This window comes from Tympanuchus pallidicinctus, unplaced genomic scaffold (assembly GCF_026119805.1).
Source record: "Tympanuchus pallidicinctus isolate F22 unplaced genomic scaffold, pur_lepc_1.0 scaffold28, whole genome shotgun sequence".
Classification (NCBI taxonomy): domain Eukaryota; kingdom Metazoa; phylum Chordata; class Aves; order Galliformes; family Phasianidae; genus Tympanuchus; species Tympanuchus pallidicinctus.
Window position 1 is genome coordinate 2,540,363 of NW_026294745.1, and position 16,292 is coordinate 2,556,654.

The 16,292-nt window shown below is 47.3% G+C and overlaps 1 protein-coding gene across 12 annotated transcripts in view; it reads right to left on the reverse strand.

Moving 5' to 3' along the window:
- Positions 1-16,292, reverse strand: part of CCDC92 (coiled-coil domain containing 92) — a 107,564-nt gene that overhangs the window by 21,905 nt on the left and 69,367 nt on the right. Inside the window, exon 1 of one of the 12 annotated variants that reach the window (XM_052691060.1) lies at positions 11,191-11,316. The exons of the other annotated variants lie outside the window; for them this stretch is intronic. The gene's annotated coding sequence lies outside the window, so the exon portion shown is untranslated. Of the gene's footprint in view, positions 1-11,190; positions 11,317-16,292 lie in introns of those variants that run through there. 12 annotated transcript variants of the gene reach the window in all.

Below are 16,292 nucleotides of genomic sequence, written 5' to 3' on the forward strand. Positions count from 1 at the left end.
CTTCATCAGCTTCTCGGGAGCAATAGGGGAGATGAAGAGACAAGGCCTCTAAGGAAAGAGATTCAGCTTAATGCTTATATTGCTGATTCAGTCCTAGTTCAACTCAGAAACCTAGGGCTCTCCTCTGAGGCAGGCTTTCAGAACAGCCCAGTGGTTTCCTGAGCTCCGGCTCTGTTTGGCTTAAGCCACGGCTGCAGGTTTCTGCTTCGGAGGAGAAGAGCCATGACAAGGCTCCAGTGTGGTGGAAAGCTGACAAACCCTCATTAAGGACATTTGTAACGTGTGGGGCCTAGGAAGCAAAACAAAGACAACCAACAGAAGTTGAAGGGAAGCTGCACACGGACTGGGAGAAGAACCCAGGTCTGCCCGGCTTCACTCCCTCCCCCAGCTTCCCTTTGTAGGTATTTCCTGCGCAGACGGTTTCTATACACATTTCCTGCATAGGTTGCACAGCCAAAGTTGCATTTTTAAAATTTTTGTTTTAAACCACACTTTGCAAAGCTGAAGAGTGTGTGTCAGGGGAGCGCAGAGGTATCACACCAAGGCAACTTTATCTGCACAGAGTCTAAGCACATTACCAGCCAAGTTTAACAGACTCTACATCAAATCTCTTAAAGCGTGCAATGGCAAAAGTGCTCTGAGCACTGCCATGTCTACATCTGCAGCTATATTACAATCCCCCGGCTTGGGAAAGGGCAGCACAAGGACGGTTTTTGTCCGGTCAGAGTGCAGGGAGGCAATGTCCCCAAATCTGGATGTATTTGATTTGCCATGGGTGCTCCCTTTCTTGTATGATTTCAGTGTTGAGGCACAGCTCAGAGGAATCATGTGCACATCTGTGGTCCTGCCTCACAAAGTGGGGAGGGCCTGGGCCACCATCACCAAGGACACCTAATTTCTGCAAATAATGGCAGTGGGGAAATCAAACAGACAGCTCAGGCTCTGCCTTATTTCTCTTGGCTCCACAGCTGAACTGGAACAACTTTTGACAAGTCTAGTGCCAAGGCAAGGCAAAAATGTTTGTAAAAGATGAGGACCCCTACAGATGATCCTGTCTCCCATATACATGCAAATTTACGAGTATCAAACACATACGAGGAGCTTCAGAAGGTTTCTGGAAAAGACCACTGGGATCACTGAGTCCATCCATCCATCCATCCCCACCATGCCCACTAACCATGATCCTCAGAGCCACTTCTTCACAATTCTTGAAAGCTTCCAGGGACACTGATTCCATCAAAGTCCATAGAAGACCCCATAGGAGTGGATGCTAGACTGGCCCAAAGGATGTGAGTAAGATCTGCCATCTAATTATTGCATCAGTTGTTTAAAGAAACTGACACAGGCAGGGACGATCCCACCCAGATGTGGCACATGTAATTAACACAATGCACAGAACAGGATAAATATCCCCAGATAAGATCCAGGAGCAGCGCTTGTACTGCTCTCTTTGCTTGAGCATCTTGAGACATGTAAAAACATAAAGCAGCACGGAAACCAAATAGAGGGAGCGTCTTGGCAAGAACATCAGCAGACGAACACGTCCTAAGAACACCTCAAAACCACTGGGGACAGGAACCACCCTGTTTGGAGCTGTGCTCAGCATTCATCTGCCCCAAAATTCACAGCATGTGCAGTGATTCTCAGCCCCACATGGCTGTAGCACAGCAGCTCAACCTTTTCTCCCTGGCCTGGAGCAAAGTGCCCAGTGAGTCTCACTCCTCTGACCAGCAAACCTTGACACCTGAAGGATAAAGCTGTCTCCTGAGTTGCCACCCTTGAAACCCAAAGTACAAAATGTGTTTCAAAATAAAGGCAGCTTGAGTGGTGTCAGTTCTGCTTGTGTTTTTTTATATGGAAAATTGTTACTTTAATGTGAGTCATGGGAGTAATTAAGGGATAAATAGCAGCACTGCAGTTCGTCAACACCCTGGTGCCATTGCAAAAGCAAAGGGAAGTGTACACATTCCTACAGAGACACAAATCCAGCCAGGGCACTGGCAAAAAAAAACATTTCAATCCTTTGGGCTTTGACAATTTGCTCTGGTCTCAGTCAGGCTGGTGTCAATCCGGAACAGCCCTGCTTATACCATTGAGCAGAGAATCAGCGAGGTCAGGATTGTGACTGTTCAAATTTATGTCAGGAGGTACAGGACAGAGGAACCAGAGAAGGAAGACAACATACATGGTGGAAGCCCAGATGGATGTTGTTATCAAGACTGCCCCCCTAGAGCAGGGAGAGAGGAGTGAGAAGCAGAGCTGTGCCTGAACTGAACATCTGCGGTCTGAGAGTCAAGTGATGCTGAAGGAGAGAAGAGGGATGCATTCGTGAAGGGATCACTGATAATTCTGAACCATTCTGCTATAGATTCACACAAAGTTCCTTTGAAAACAAAGAAAACAATGCAGTGAGGCACAAAACAGTACAAGGAGATGAGCTGGGAACTGAGCAGTGATGACAGTACCGTGTTGCTGCACAACAGGTCAGTGCAGATGGAGTTTGAAAGCAAGATGGCTCTTGGATGGGCCACTGACACTTGCCAGATACAAGAGGGAGCCTCTATCCCAGACATATGGCTGAAGCAGTGACTTTCCTGGCTGGCTGGGAGGCTGTAGCAAGTGGGTTTGTGTGTTCCAAGTCATACTCCCCCCTAGAATTAATCAGCAGTTTGGAAAATATTTATTACAACCCCCTTGGTGTTTCTGCACACATCTCCCTGGCACAATGAAGCACTATTTGGATGTGGCCAATTTACCTGACACCAGGGCTGGCTCATTCAGTGCTCTGCAAGAGATGCTTGCAGCCTTCCTCCCTTCTGCTCAGCAGATACACAGATACACCCTATGGACCCCTTGGTGCTGCTGGGGGGCACTGACAGCTGCTGTGGAGGGCGATCTGAGAAGCAGTGTGTGCTGCAACTGCTCTATATTTGCACCTGTCCAGGCAGAAAGGCTGTTTCTCATCTGAGATCTATACTGTGGCCCCTAGCTTTATACTCCCCATTCTCTTTGCAAATGACTTCAAGCAACTTGCTTTTCCACTTTCTAATAAGCAATTTAAATGCTAAAGGGAAGCTCCTCTACTGAAGGCAACCGAAGCCAAGAGAGCTGTGACAGTTTATGCCAGCTGAAGATTTGCCTTTAAGTAAATCCTTTAAACTTTCCACTAAGAAGACTAAAATAAGCCGTAGCATGAAACATTAAGAGCAAAGAATGAACTCTGGAGACCAGAGGGATTTGGGAAATGAAATGAGATCCATCTTACTGGCATATTTCCCCCTCTGTCTATTTTTGGAATTTAAAAAATTCCCCCAGATTTGTCTTCTACAGACCAGCTTTTTGTTCACAGACCAGCACTGAGCAGCCCCCTCTTTCACACAGGGCAGGTGAGTTTTGGCAAGCCAACTTACGAAATACAGACCTGGAAACTATTAATATCTTTTACTGCTGGTATATGGCAGGGTTGGTGCAGGTGCCATTTGTTTTCTTTAACGTGCTTTTCAGCTATGCAGCTTGCAACCAAATATGAGATGAACAAGAAGATTTGTAGTTGGTGAGCAAGTTGCGATCAACCCAACTCCTATCCAGAATGCTGTGACGCCGACCATGACTGGGGGGGTTATTAAGCACGGGTTTGAGCATGTGGCTGTGCTAGTGTGTCCATATGATGGAGTGGAAGGCAGCCTGGTTCTGCTCATTATGCTCTGGAAACCTGGGCTCCAACTCCTGACTGTGTGTTAACTCTCAGTGGGACCTCAGCGTGTCACTTGAAGCTCAATTCTCCAGCTGGCTTGCAACCCACATTTTCCATAGACTTTAAATGGAGCAGGGGATCTTTGTTGCCTATGAAAACTGAGACTCCAAACACCTCAGCCTCCCCATGTTTAAAAGAAGGAGGAGAATGTTTTGAGATCAATGGATAAGAACACCTGCAAGCACTAATACCTATGTATCCTGCCAAGATACTGGGAGATTAAGCAAATATTTTGAAGGGCTGTAAGATCTTACGAGGCAGGTATGGGGCTGTTTAGTTTGTCCAGGATATATTTTTCCCTCCTTTTATATGTTTTCCACAAATAGGAGAAGTCAGGCAGAGAACTAAGAGATGCATCCTTTCTTGGTTTGGTTTCAGGCATACTGATATGCTTTGTGAAAACTAAACTAGGAACACCTGCAGAGCCCCCTGATGAGCTCCAGTGGAGGGTTTCTGAACTGAAGAGGAACACATCTAATGGTGCCCTGACGTTTGGTCTGAGTATCTCCAAATGGAGCATAGCTGGAAAAACAAACCGTTTGGGGAATGCCTTGTCTGGCTGCACAGGCCACAGCTCCAAACAGGATGTAATGAAGCTAGTAAGAGATTTACTCTGAGGTGAGAGATTTAATCCCTACAGTGTTAAATCTAGGTCCAGTTTGGGGTAGTGCATTTTAAGGAAGATAATAGACTAACTGGAATGTGTGCAGAGAATGAAGTGAATGATAAAAATGTTTTGAAAGCATGACCTGTAATGATAGGTGGAAGGAAGTGAGTTTGTTTAGTCTAGAAGGGAGAAGAATGAGGGGAACACGATAATGGTTTTCCAATATTTGCAAGGAGGACAGTCACTGTTCTCCACAGTTTGGGAGGGCCAAGAAGATATCAGTTCAATTTATAGCAACAAAGTTCAAGGCAGGACTGCAGGAAAAGCCGCATCAATACAAAACCCTCAGATAGAATGGGAAATGTACATCTTGGGAAGCTTTTAGGAAATGGACTGTAACAATTCATATGCAAACCCAGGTATCTTACAAATCAAACAATGGTGTTTGCAGATGCAGAGATATCAGACTGTGCTGAGTATGGGCAGATTGTTGTTCACACAAAGCGGTGTTGAAAGTCACCCATGTGTGACAGCACTGAATATAAGTTGAATCATTCCGAACGAAATAAACGTAACTGGTGTGGAGATAGAGAACAGCATTAATGTCACCAAAATTGCTTTCAGACCTCATCTCTGTAGCATAATGCATTCCTTTAAAATTACTGATGACAAAGGAAATTAGAAAGAAAGGTGACTGCTGTACTGACCTCAACAGCAGAGTGCTACAGCACCTGGAAGGCTTTCAAATCTGGCAGAGCACAAATAACCTACTCCATTATCTGACTCAGGTAATGCAGCCTTCAGAGTTGCACATTTCTCTTTATCTCTGTCTGCTCTCCCTCTCATCTTCTGTGCCCGAAGAGTAAAAATAGCAACTTCATATGTATTTTTACACTCCTGATCACTGGCTCAAGTCACTGTTCTCACAGCCTTGTCTCCTTGCAGCACGGGAAACTGATCCAGCTGTGCTGCAAGATGGAGAAGGTTCAAGTGTGTCAGCTCCTGGTCAGAATGCGGAAACACTGTGCCAGCAGAAACACGGTGTGTAGGAGGCTCACATGGCCACTGAATGTGTCTGCAGATACGTGGGCAATACCAGCAACAGAGGCTACTTGCTTACCAGCCCATGCAGAAATCTGTTCCACGCTCCGCATGGGAAGAAGCAGCAGCACCTTGGATGAGTGAAGGCTGCAGGGTGCTGATATTTGGGTGAAAATCCACACCCCACTGTGTTACTCATCCCTCATCAGTCCTCCAAAATCTCCCCCTCCAGGATAGTTTTTTGGACAGACAGCACTGGGATAAATTCTGCTGGAGGATGGCAGAACGGGCCAAGGAGTGAGTCAAAAATACCCACTCAATTGAGGGAATTAAGTAGTGGGGAAGGACTGGGTGCTATTGGTAAGTTGAAAGCTGTTTGTGTAGCACGGCTGCATAACAAACAACCCTTTCAAAATGTCTGAATAAGAATGATGATACTTACTCCAATCTTGTAGACACAGCCTTGCTCTCTTCCCAAAGCGAGGGCAAGGTCTGTGCACAGCCTGCTTCTCTGTGGGAAAGATCTGTTCAATGGCAACACGAATGATGCCAGAATGGGGTTCACAGTTGCATGATAGGAACATAGCAGTACTGGGCTGGGGGGATTTGATGCAAGCACTAACCTACTTAATCCACTGGAGATTGCCTGGCTGTTCTTGTCTGCTTGGCAGAAGGTCTCTCATGTCTGTGCCTCACTGCAGGGATGCCCTGTGTTAGTTCCTCTTCCATTTTTCACTTCTTTTTTTCACCTAGGAAACCTTCTAAGGCAGGACCGAATGTCCTTGAAAGCGTCAGTTATAACAAACAACCAGGGGCAGATCTCAGGCGAACGCTGCACGAGTCAGAGGTCACAGCTGGAACTGCTTTTAGGGGAAATTCAAAATTACTGTCAAAAGCAGTTCTCTCTCATTTTAATTGTAATTGGTTAATCTCATTTTATTTGCCTTGTGGCTATGGCTGTGAAGCTTAGGAAACTCTCGGAGGCCCTGCTCTGCTCCCTGGGAGCAATTCTGAAGACTTCAGCAAAGTTGCACTGGATTTATTCCTTGTGCCACTGAGACCGCAGGCAATTGCTTGGAGGAGTCTGCAGAAAGGGAGGAAATGAATGTGGCAGATGGCTGTTCTTTTTTCAGCAATGAAGACAGACAAATGGCTTAACCCTCACTGATTTAACCCTCCTTATTGCCCCTCTGCAGTGAGCTGCCAATGGCCCGTGCAGGGAACGAGGGGACAGGATGAGTATGAGCATATCACTCCCCTCATCCTTGCTTCTGGAGGTAGCCAGGGCTACAGCTGGTACAACTGTTCTGGGAAGGCATGAGTAGGGTGCCAGGATAGCATCAGCTAGGATTTACCTCATTACATTTGGGGAAGTCAATGGGAGCAGACTGCTCCAGCAACTATGTCATGTACCATGCACAGTGCCAATAGGTTAAACGGATCTCTGCAGCATACCCACACTGTCGGGCAGTGTTTGTCCAGGGCTACCTCACCAAAACACAGAGTGCACAGTGAACAAACCACAGCCAGGCAACGCACCAACAACCTGTGCTGTGCCTGCTGAGAGTCTGGCAAAGACCTGACTGAACGTGTCCAGCAGCTCATCCATGGCCACTGTCTCCATGCCTGCTCCTCGGCACACGTGTGCAGTCATGTGGAATTTGCTGCTCTGACTTGCAGGCAAGTCAAAAAGCTGTCGAACAGTGATCACATCTAACACCACTCATCATCACCATCAATTGTTCTCCAAACGAAACAGCCCATGTCGCCAAGCAAAATGCTTTGGAAGATACTTTTCCACTGGACATGCATCCAAAATAAATACAGGAAAACCTCCTTCTCCAAGCACTGCTCCTGACTACTTTTCATTTGAATCATTAGTAAAACCAAGATATACACACGCAATAGCACAAGGCTGATGAAAACCCACTTCAACATAGTGCCCCAGATTTTTTCAGAGATTAATAACCTTTGCTGCTCTCAGCCTGCAAGAAAAACATCCTTCCAGCCGATCCAAAGCCAAGATGATGTGCATATTTTCACACAGGCTGCCCACGAACATCCCTCTCTAAATGGATGCATTTTGCAGCTGGCCGTTTGAGCCCTGAAGAATGCTCTGGTGGGATCTTGCCATGGTTTGTATAATCCAGCATTACTGTCAAGTCTTTGTCTGCCCTAACATACTAGTTCTGATGAAACCCTGTTGCTGCAGCTTCAGGATTTTGCTTCCAGACAATGCCATGTTCCATCCCTCTGACTAAATCCCATCTCATACAGAAGCCCAGGTGCTCTGCATTGGTGTAGAATGAACAGCCAGCCAACTTCCCACACCACCTCTCCTTCGGCTGTACCGCTGGACTCAGAAAGGCTCCTCCAGGCCCACGGAGCAAGCTGTGCTCCTCAAGACTGCAGCTTAGTTTTACCAGGACCTGAATCCAAACCACACACAGCCTGCTAGCTTCAGTGGGTCCCACCCAGATGGCCCAGGTTCACTCAAAACTCAACCCAGGACCTGGCCCAGGCACTGCAAACAGCAGCAACTCTCTTTTTCTCCTTGCCTGCAGCGGATGTCCTGGAGAACCTGGCTCACAGTTCCAGACCTTAATGAAACTTATGGAACATTCTCTCAAGTGCAGTAGCACAGAGATGGCAAAGCAAATCACAGGCCTCTAGTTCTTGGCTTTTGTATGTTGGCATTGCCTTTGAATGTGCTAAATGCCGTGGTGAGGAGAAATTCTGTTTTGCAGGAAAGCAAGCTTTCAGACAATTGCTATCCTCAATGGATTTTCTAATAATTCAGTACCTGTCTCTACACTCGTCCCCATTTCAGTGTGACAAGGCAAATCATACGACCTGGATGCACTGAGCTACAGTGCAAACAGGTGGGGCTCCAGTGATCTCAGCAGGCTCCCTTCCAGATCTGGCACACCAGATGCGAGCCTGTTTATCTCTGTCTGTGCCAAGAACAAGGCAGCCCAGGTCCCTTCCAACCCTGGCCATTCTGTGATTCTGAGATTCTCTTCTGCAGGTGACTGCATTTAAATGGACGACACCTCCTTCAATCTACCCCGACCTGGTTATGAGGTAAAGACCTGCTGCTGTTTGCAGCTAGACTGGGAGAGTTTAGCTGTTAAATGTGCCAGAAGCTGAAGCTAGGGTTGTACCACTGCTTGGAGAATCAGTATTTCCAGCATCTCCGGTCTTAATGTAATTAACTTTCTCCTGCCTTGGATTGCTTCCTTTTCAAGAATACTTGCCCTGTTTCTTACAGGCCCTCTGTCTAGCAGTAGAAACAGCTCCGGCTCAGGGCCCTCCCTCAGCTCTCAGATGTGCTGTGCTTGCCCCTGGGATGCTCCCTGAACGTGGCATGCAGCTGATGGCCAGAGCCTGTGTCAAGAGTTCTGCCATCTGCAGCTGGGGGTTAGAACTGGATGATCTTAAAGGTTCCTTCCAACCCAAACCATTCTACGATTCTCTGTATGTGCCGGAAATGCCTAGGGCAAATGCGGTTTGTCCCCTGTTAAAGTAGTCATGAGTGCTGCCTGGAAAAAAAAGCCCTTTCTTTTCAAAATCTGATGCCTGTCCTGATGAGCAGAACTTGGAGGTGAGGAGCCTGGCAGAGCAATGCTTCACTCAACACGCCTGGTTCTGGAATGGGTCACAAAGCTGTGGCAGCCCCTGGGCCAGCTCAGCACTGCCCTGGGCTGCTCCCAGCGGGAGGCCTCGGTGTCCATGAGACAAGATGGTGAGGACCTGGGGGAGATGCTTTCACCAAAAGCCTACATGTCAGCACGCCTCCCAGCCCTGAGACTTCCTTCTGTGCAAATCTCTGACATTTACTAGCGCTGCCTGAATTTTGGGCAAGGATTTCTTTTTTCCCCTCTTCTTGCTCCATAGCTCACTGCTGACATTTTAAGATCAGCGAGTCTGATCTCAACGATAAGCTAAATCCAAACCTCCTGAGGCTGCAGCCCAAACAGCTCTGTCTTTCACCACTTGGAACCCAGGGGCTGGAAGCAGCCTTCTGGGTGCACGAGGGCTGTGCCAAACAACACAACATCTCCAGCATCACCAGGAGCCTTCCCATGACCAGCAGCCACCAGCCCGACTGAACACATTGTTCAGACTGCTGTCTCATGAGCGGGGCTCACAGTGATGGATTGTGTTTCTGCAAAAAGCGGAGGGAGGAGGTAGCAACCATGACAGTGACTGTGGTTGGTAGGAACTGGTCGTAGCTGCAAAGCAGAACGTGCAGGGAGGAGGGAGCCGGAGCAGCACTGTGCTGCTTCCTTAGTGCTGACACCACTACAAACCAGAGCTTGGAAGAAATCTGACTTTGTGTTTTCTCCCCCTTCCCACCCCCAGCCCACCACATTTCTCATGGAACAAAAATCCTGCCTTTTGCCCAGCACTACCACTGGAGCACTAATCCTTTGGCTGTGGCCGTGGATTAGATCTCAGGCCCTGAGAAAGCTCTTCCAAGGCACAGTTAGGATTCTGTTTGTCGGGGTCTAACCCATGTGGCAGCTCACAGCTGCCATGGTTGTGAAATTGTGCTTTTTCTTTCTGTTTTAGCAGCCCATATGAAGCAAGGAAAGCAGGGCTATTCAGAAAGACCATTCTTAATGGTCTGAAAATAAACCTAATATTTTTCTTGGCTTATAGAGGAAAATGGTTACCTTGATTGAAACTTTGTTCTAGCTCACAGACAGCAGTAGTGAAGACTGCAGATACAAAACTTGTGCGGACTCTGTTACACAAATCTTCATGGAGGCACAGCGTTTTCTTCTACCCTTCTCTCCATTCTCTACTCAAAGTGCTGCCTGCTACAGTTAAGAATCTTCAACAACTTGCTGGGAAAAGAAGCTCAGGTGCAGACATCATGAGCCACCTTTTGTCCTTTGCCATGCTGACGAAGGTTAATGAAACAGCTGGCATTTCATCAAGGCCAGCGCTGAAAATTAGGGACAGAGCTGCCATTAAAAATAACCAGATGCATGCATTTCTATCCCTGACACACCGGTCTTGAAATATCTCCCTCTTGGGCTGTACAGCTTCCAAGGAATAGCAGGAAATTACAATTGTTACCCTGGCCAGAGAATGGATTTAATTTGTACTGTTTTATCCTCCCTATTGGAAACTATCCTCTGTTGTTTTTCTTTTTCTCCCACCCAAGCTAAAAAGAAAAGGAAAAAAAATCCAAAAAAACCAACACAATTATCTGTAAAGCCTTCCATGCAGATGAGGCATGGCCTACCACAAGGCATGCATGTTTCCTCTGCTAGAGATATGGATTGCTTGCATTCTGCAGGGCTTCCTGCAACCTATCTATACAGGTTGTTCTACACGCAGTACTGCAGCAGCTTAATGAAAGTTAGTTTGAAAGCCACTGGTTACTTATTTCAACCAGTACACAAAGTTGATGCCAGTGGTACAAGTATATATTTGCTAAAGAAAGGGCAGCTGATGAAAATGAGCTGGTTAAAGGAATTAAATGAATGCTGTCTGAAGATTACAGTTAAAAGAGTCCTGCAGGAGAGGAATTAATTAAAGTGACTTTTGGACAGAGAGGAAGAAAGAAGCAGCAGCACAAGTAACACGCCAGCAGCAATTGCCCAAGCAGAGGCTCAGGAGCCCTAGCTGGTTTAGATTAGTTCAGCAGGCATCAGCATGCATGCAGTGGTGATGTTGCTTCAGTTGAAAGGCAGTTATTTGTTGAGCAACCATAATTTAATTGCATTTGATCACAAGCCTGTACAAGAAGGAGACACACATTCATGTAAGTCACCTGTTTTCCTTAAGCACATCCTGCTCTGGCTACACAGGTGGAACCAGCCTGAGGAAACATGCTGGGTAGGCAAGAGTGCTGGAGGTTTATCAGGGCTAAGCAACACCAGACATACTTTTTCTTAAAGAGGAATTTTGTACTCTTGTGACATCACAGTGGGAATATATTTGGCCCCGTTAAGATTAGAAAGATGATTGCAGTGATTGAGTTACAGAGGCTTAATGAATTACTGCTCATCAGCTGAGCTGCGGTAACTGACTCTGCCTGTTGAAGGTACAAAGTACAGTGCATTAGCTCAAGGCTGATTTCAAGCAGCGAGGCATAATGTGATTACCCAGAGCAGAAGCTGGCCTGAACTCGTAGGCTAAACCCTGGTTGCTTTTGGAAAAGTACCAAGTAATGTTAATTGGCTCCAGCACAGTGGGTCTAACAACTAATCTGGCTCCAGAAGCACAGATCCCCAAGCTCATGAGGAGCAAGGCCGGCTGCTGACCTAGAGATGTGCGGTCCTGTTTCAGCCAAGCTCTGAACCCGTATCGACGGCACAGCCCCTAGGTTGGCACCAGAAGCAATTCATCACTGACTCAGGAAGGAGGAATTGTAAAAAAAGTGGTGAATCATTAACGGCCTGAACCTGGGAGGTCTAAAGAAGGTCACTGAGATGGACGGCAGCTCCCCAGCACGGCCATGAGGAAGCACCAGCGCTACTCTGCTGCAGCAACCCACCCTGAGGCCACCTGGCTGGAGGCAGGTTAAAGAAGGCTGGGAGGCACGGTGCTTCACTGCTGCTGGGAGCCATTACCTGTTTCAACAGCGACCACAGCCAAGAGCTGAAGCGATCCCTGATAGGCTGCTGGTGGGAAACAGACAGGGGATGGCACATCCCTCATCCTGTCTGTCAGAAGGCCAAGCCATGTCAGGGCTGATAGCATCTTGGGACAGGGGAACTGCTGGGGCTTCCATTGCCAATGTTGTTGGCTCATTACTTAGACAGTCTTCCTCATTATCTCGTCTGCCTCCCGAAGTTTCATTCTTCCCTCCCTAGAGAGGAACAGGAGCTTCATGATAACCAGGTCATGCAAAAAATCCCAGAAAATGCCCAGAACTCTCAGGCTCCTGTGTAATGGTATGAACAAAATTTCCAGCAAGAATAAAAGGCCCAGAAAAACCTGCATGGAGTCCCTGCACAGAGAAGAGTTAATCCTGGGCTTTGCTACTTGTGACAGTGCATTACACCTCCCCACAGCTGACCTCCACCATGGAGCACAGCTCCTTTGCCCAGTTCCAGGACTTCAGGCAACAGATCTGTGTTTGTGCTCAAGAGGCTCCTACCAAATGAGGAGCTCTGGGAGGGTGATGGAGAGTAGGCAACCAGCAAACCCTTTTGCAGCAGGTCCCTGAGGATTCTGTTTTCCTGCTATTTTTAAGTTGAACAGGATTGAGTTTCACTGAAGGAAATAGTTCTCCTCCTTCCCACCCCACTCATTTCTACAGCACATTGGAAGAGCAGTCTGCTGTCTGCTGGAGGTTTCCAAGAACCAGACGGCCAAACTGGAAACAAGGCACTTTGCTATCTGCAGCCAGAGGAGAACAGGGAGAGAGGATGGAGAAGAAATACCCCTGGTATGCAAATGCTCAAAACAACAGGGCGCCTGTGCTTGTGAGATTCACCCTTCCCTATTCCTTATGATTGAGTGGAGAAAGTGGCTGGGGTCTCAGATGAGGTTTCTGCGAAGCCCCCAGAGGTAGGATGTTTACATCTATGGAAGTTTCCCTGCCTTCTCTAGTACAACAATGTCACAGACAGATCTCAGGGAGCAAGCACAGTCATCTGCCCTCCATCTCTGCGTTACACTGCTTGTAGATCTGGACACTTGCAACTGCACTCAGTTGTAGATCTAATTCATGCTAGAAATACATACGTTCATCATTGCTCCTAAAATCTCCACGTGTGGGTTGTGGTAACACCATAACACAGATTCCAGCACACCAATAAATCTGCACGTTGTCACAGATGTAAAACGGGTAGTCAGCAGCCATGCTCTGTGGCTCTTCACAAGATGTGCAGAAGCCATCAGACCCAAGGCTAGAGCACAATTCCCAGTACATCCCCTAGGACTCAGAGAGGGGCCTGGCTGATTAGCAGCATCCTGCTGGACATCTACAGTCCATCCCAGAGTTCACAGCCCAGCAACAGCTCGTCTGCTCCTTTTCCAGTCTGCTGAAACTGATCAATTTTGCAGACACAAATTCACCCTTCCTGCACTGGGCTGGGGCAAGGCACAACTCATTTCTCCCACTTCCCTTGCAGCTACAGTGGAGACAAAGCCACTGGTGTAGGTGATTCTACATGCCTCGTGGAAAACCTACTGGAGACTAGCAGTTATATCAATAATCTCCTGTTTAGTATTCCTTCTGGCACGGGGTTTGCCGTTAACTTTCTAGCACAGGCAATGTTTCCCATTCATCTTTTCTCAGCCAGGTGTTTGCTCATTTGCAGCAGGATGCTTCAAAAGAAACAAAGCTACAATTGACAGGAAACAGAAGGCCAGTTTGCTGCCAAGACGGGTTCTCCTTGGGGGCATCCACAGTTGTAGAAACAGTTATTACAGATCTTTCAGCAGTGGTTCTACACACCTGCTAAAAAAGCCTTGAATTTGCTTTCATTGGACCTGTCTTTCTGATGCCCTTTATTAGGCACCTGTTAGTCAAACACTGCTCACGTTCACATCCTTCCAACACAGCCAGTTTGGGTTAACTAAGTCCTTCCACTCCATTCCAGCCCTCTGGGGCTTACAGGAAGATTGAGACTGGGGCAGGACAACCCCCTCAAATCACAAGGCCTGATATTCTGTTTCTGGCCTACAGTGGGATGCCAGTGTGGTTTCAGGCAGATTTAAGCATGGCTTGAAGTGCAATACTCCCCTTTTCAGATGCAGAAGGATAGGATGGTTTGGTGGAAAGGTTACATGGTGGAAAGATGGAGAAAATTGAGCAAGACATTCAGGACAAACTAAGGAGATCAGATTTGAATTTGCAAAACAAATCCAGCTGGTGGAGAGAAGATGTGGATTAGAGCAGACAGAGCAAGAGTGCAGCTGGGAAACAGACCACAGCTATCTTGGAGGAAGAAAGAACTTTTCCAGCCCTTCTTTCCCTGCATTTTCACTGCAAAGGCTCACACATTTTGAACTACAACTGCCCTCTTCCTCTTCCTCCACTCCCACATGGACTGTCTGTCTGGGACATTAGCTCAGCTCTGCTCAGGTCCCACCAGGTTCCCTCCACATGCAGCTCCCAGGCTGCAGTAACAGATAGCTCTGAGGCATCAGATGGACCCATCACACTGCGGTTATTTCAGTTTTTTCCCCTTTTGTCTGCTTTCTGGAGCCAATAGGACATAGATCGCACAGCTTGGCTGGAGTCCTCAGCAGGGAAAGACCAAAGTCATTGCTGTTCAGACTCTACAAGTTCTGAACTCCCATTAGTAGTGCAACATTACTGCTTCAGTCATAGGGATTCACTCTGGTAATGCCATGCACAATCAAGAGCTACTCAGCAGGATTCACACAATGAGCACAAGGACTCCATAAGCCCTCTGAAAAAGCTGTAGATAAGCTGCAGCCAAGCCCCTGGTGTTCCAGCAGGGTCTGCCTCTCAGCTAAAAGGGCACAGAATCAGGGCTGCTGGTACAGCCCAGCCAGTGGCAACGGTATTCCCACATCAGTGACTCAGGAAAGACATGCACACGTGGCCCTGGGAAGAAAGAGAACTCTGCAGGATAAAGAAGAAAAAGGACTGGAAATGCTGATGCTGGCTAAATATCTTCATTCAGAAGTGAATACTTTGTAAATACAACTCTCTGCTGCTGTGTTTTTGCCCCTTGGCATCACAGAGGAGCTATAAATACAGGTATGGATGATGCCAAAATCTGGGGAAAGTGCTACGGCCTGCCTCAGAATGTGGGCTGGCACCCATGATGCACAGAACAAGTACATGCTGTTTTTCTCTGCAGGTCTTAACATTTCAAGGCAGACAGAGGGAACAAATGCCCACAGACCACTTAACCATCAGCAGACGTTAGCAGGACCTCATCTACATGCTTGCAGCTCCAGAATGTCTTTCCATGAATATTTCCAGCATGCACAGTGCTAAAGAACATTTCTGTTCTTTAAACAGCACTGTGGCAGGAGACTCTCACCCCAGGAGGGATGTCCAGCTTTGGCTCACAGTGCTCTCCCACCCTGAGCACTCTTCGTTTTTCCTCTGGGTGCAGAAGGCAGGCAGAGAGGGGCTAGATCCTTCTCTTCAGCCTTCAGAGTACCTTCACAGCTCAATGCTGCTTAAATGAAATGCCAGCTCTGGTGTGGGACTGTGATCCCAAGAGGTTTATACAGACGCTTTGGAGCAAATCCAAATTTTACCATTTGGCATCCCATCAGTAACAGCATACCTGAAAGTACCATGGGCAGAAAAATGGGCTTTTGTGTGCATGTGTGTGTGTGCAGTAAGCTCGTAGTGATAGTGCTCTGTCTGGATTTGCAACTGTCTAGACAATGGAAAAATTAGCATCATGAAACTGGATAGTTTTATGAGATGCCCAGCCAAATATCTGGGAAATATTTTTGTAATGGTTCTCCTCAGAGGGAGATATGAGTCTGAGCCATTCATTAGAGATGCAGTTCTTTTGTCTTGTGTTCTGGTGAGGGACACAGAGGTTTTACTGAGCCTGCTGAGCCTCATCTGCCATGCTTTTCAGCCAGATGCTGGATGCTACTGTGGAGGAAAATAAGCCCTCAGCGCAAGCATGGCAAATGAGCTTCCCGTAGTTTGGAGATGCTGGTTTTCTGGTGTGGAAAAGAAATCTAATCCCAAAAACTGGAGGTTAGGACCTCATGAAGACTATTTTATGTCTGGAGACAAACAATCAAAGGCCTGTTTTTACTGACTACAACAAAGCCCAAAGGATTTCTAGATTGCAAGATTTAGCTACTGCTCCCTATGGAGTAAAAGCTCACAGAGAGCAAGAAAGACTCATTCTAAGCCTCCAGCCTGGAGCCCTGACAGCTATTTCCTTAAATGATTTACAGGGATCTCTCTTC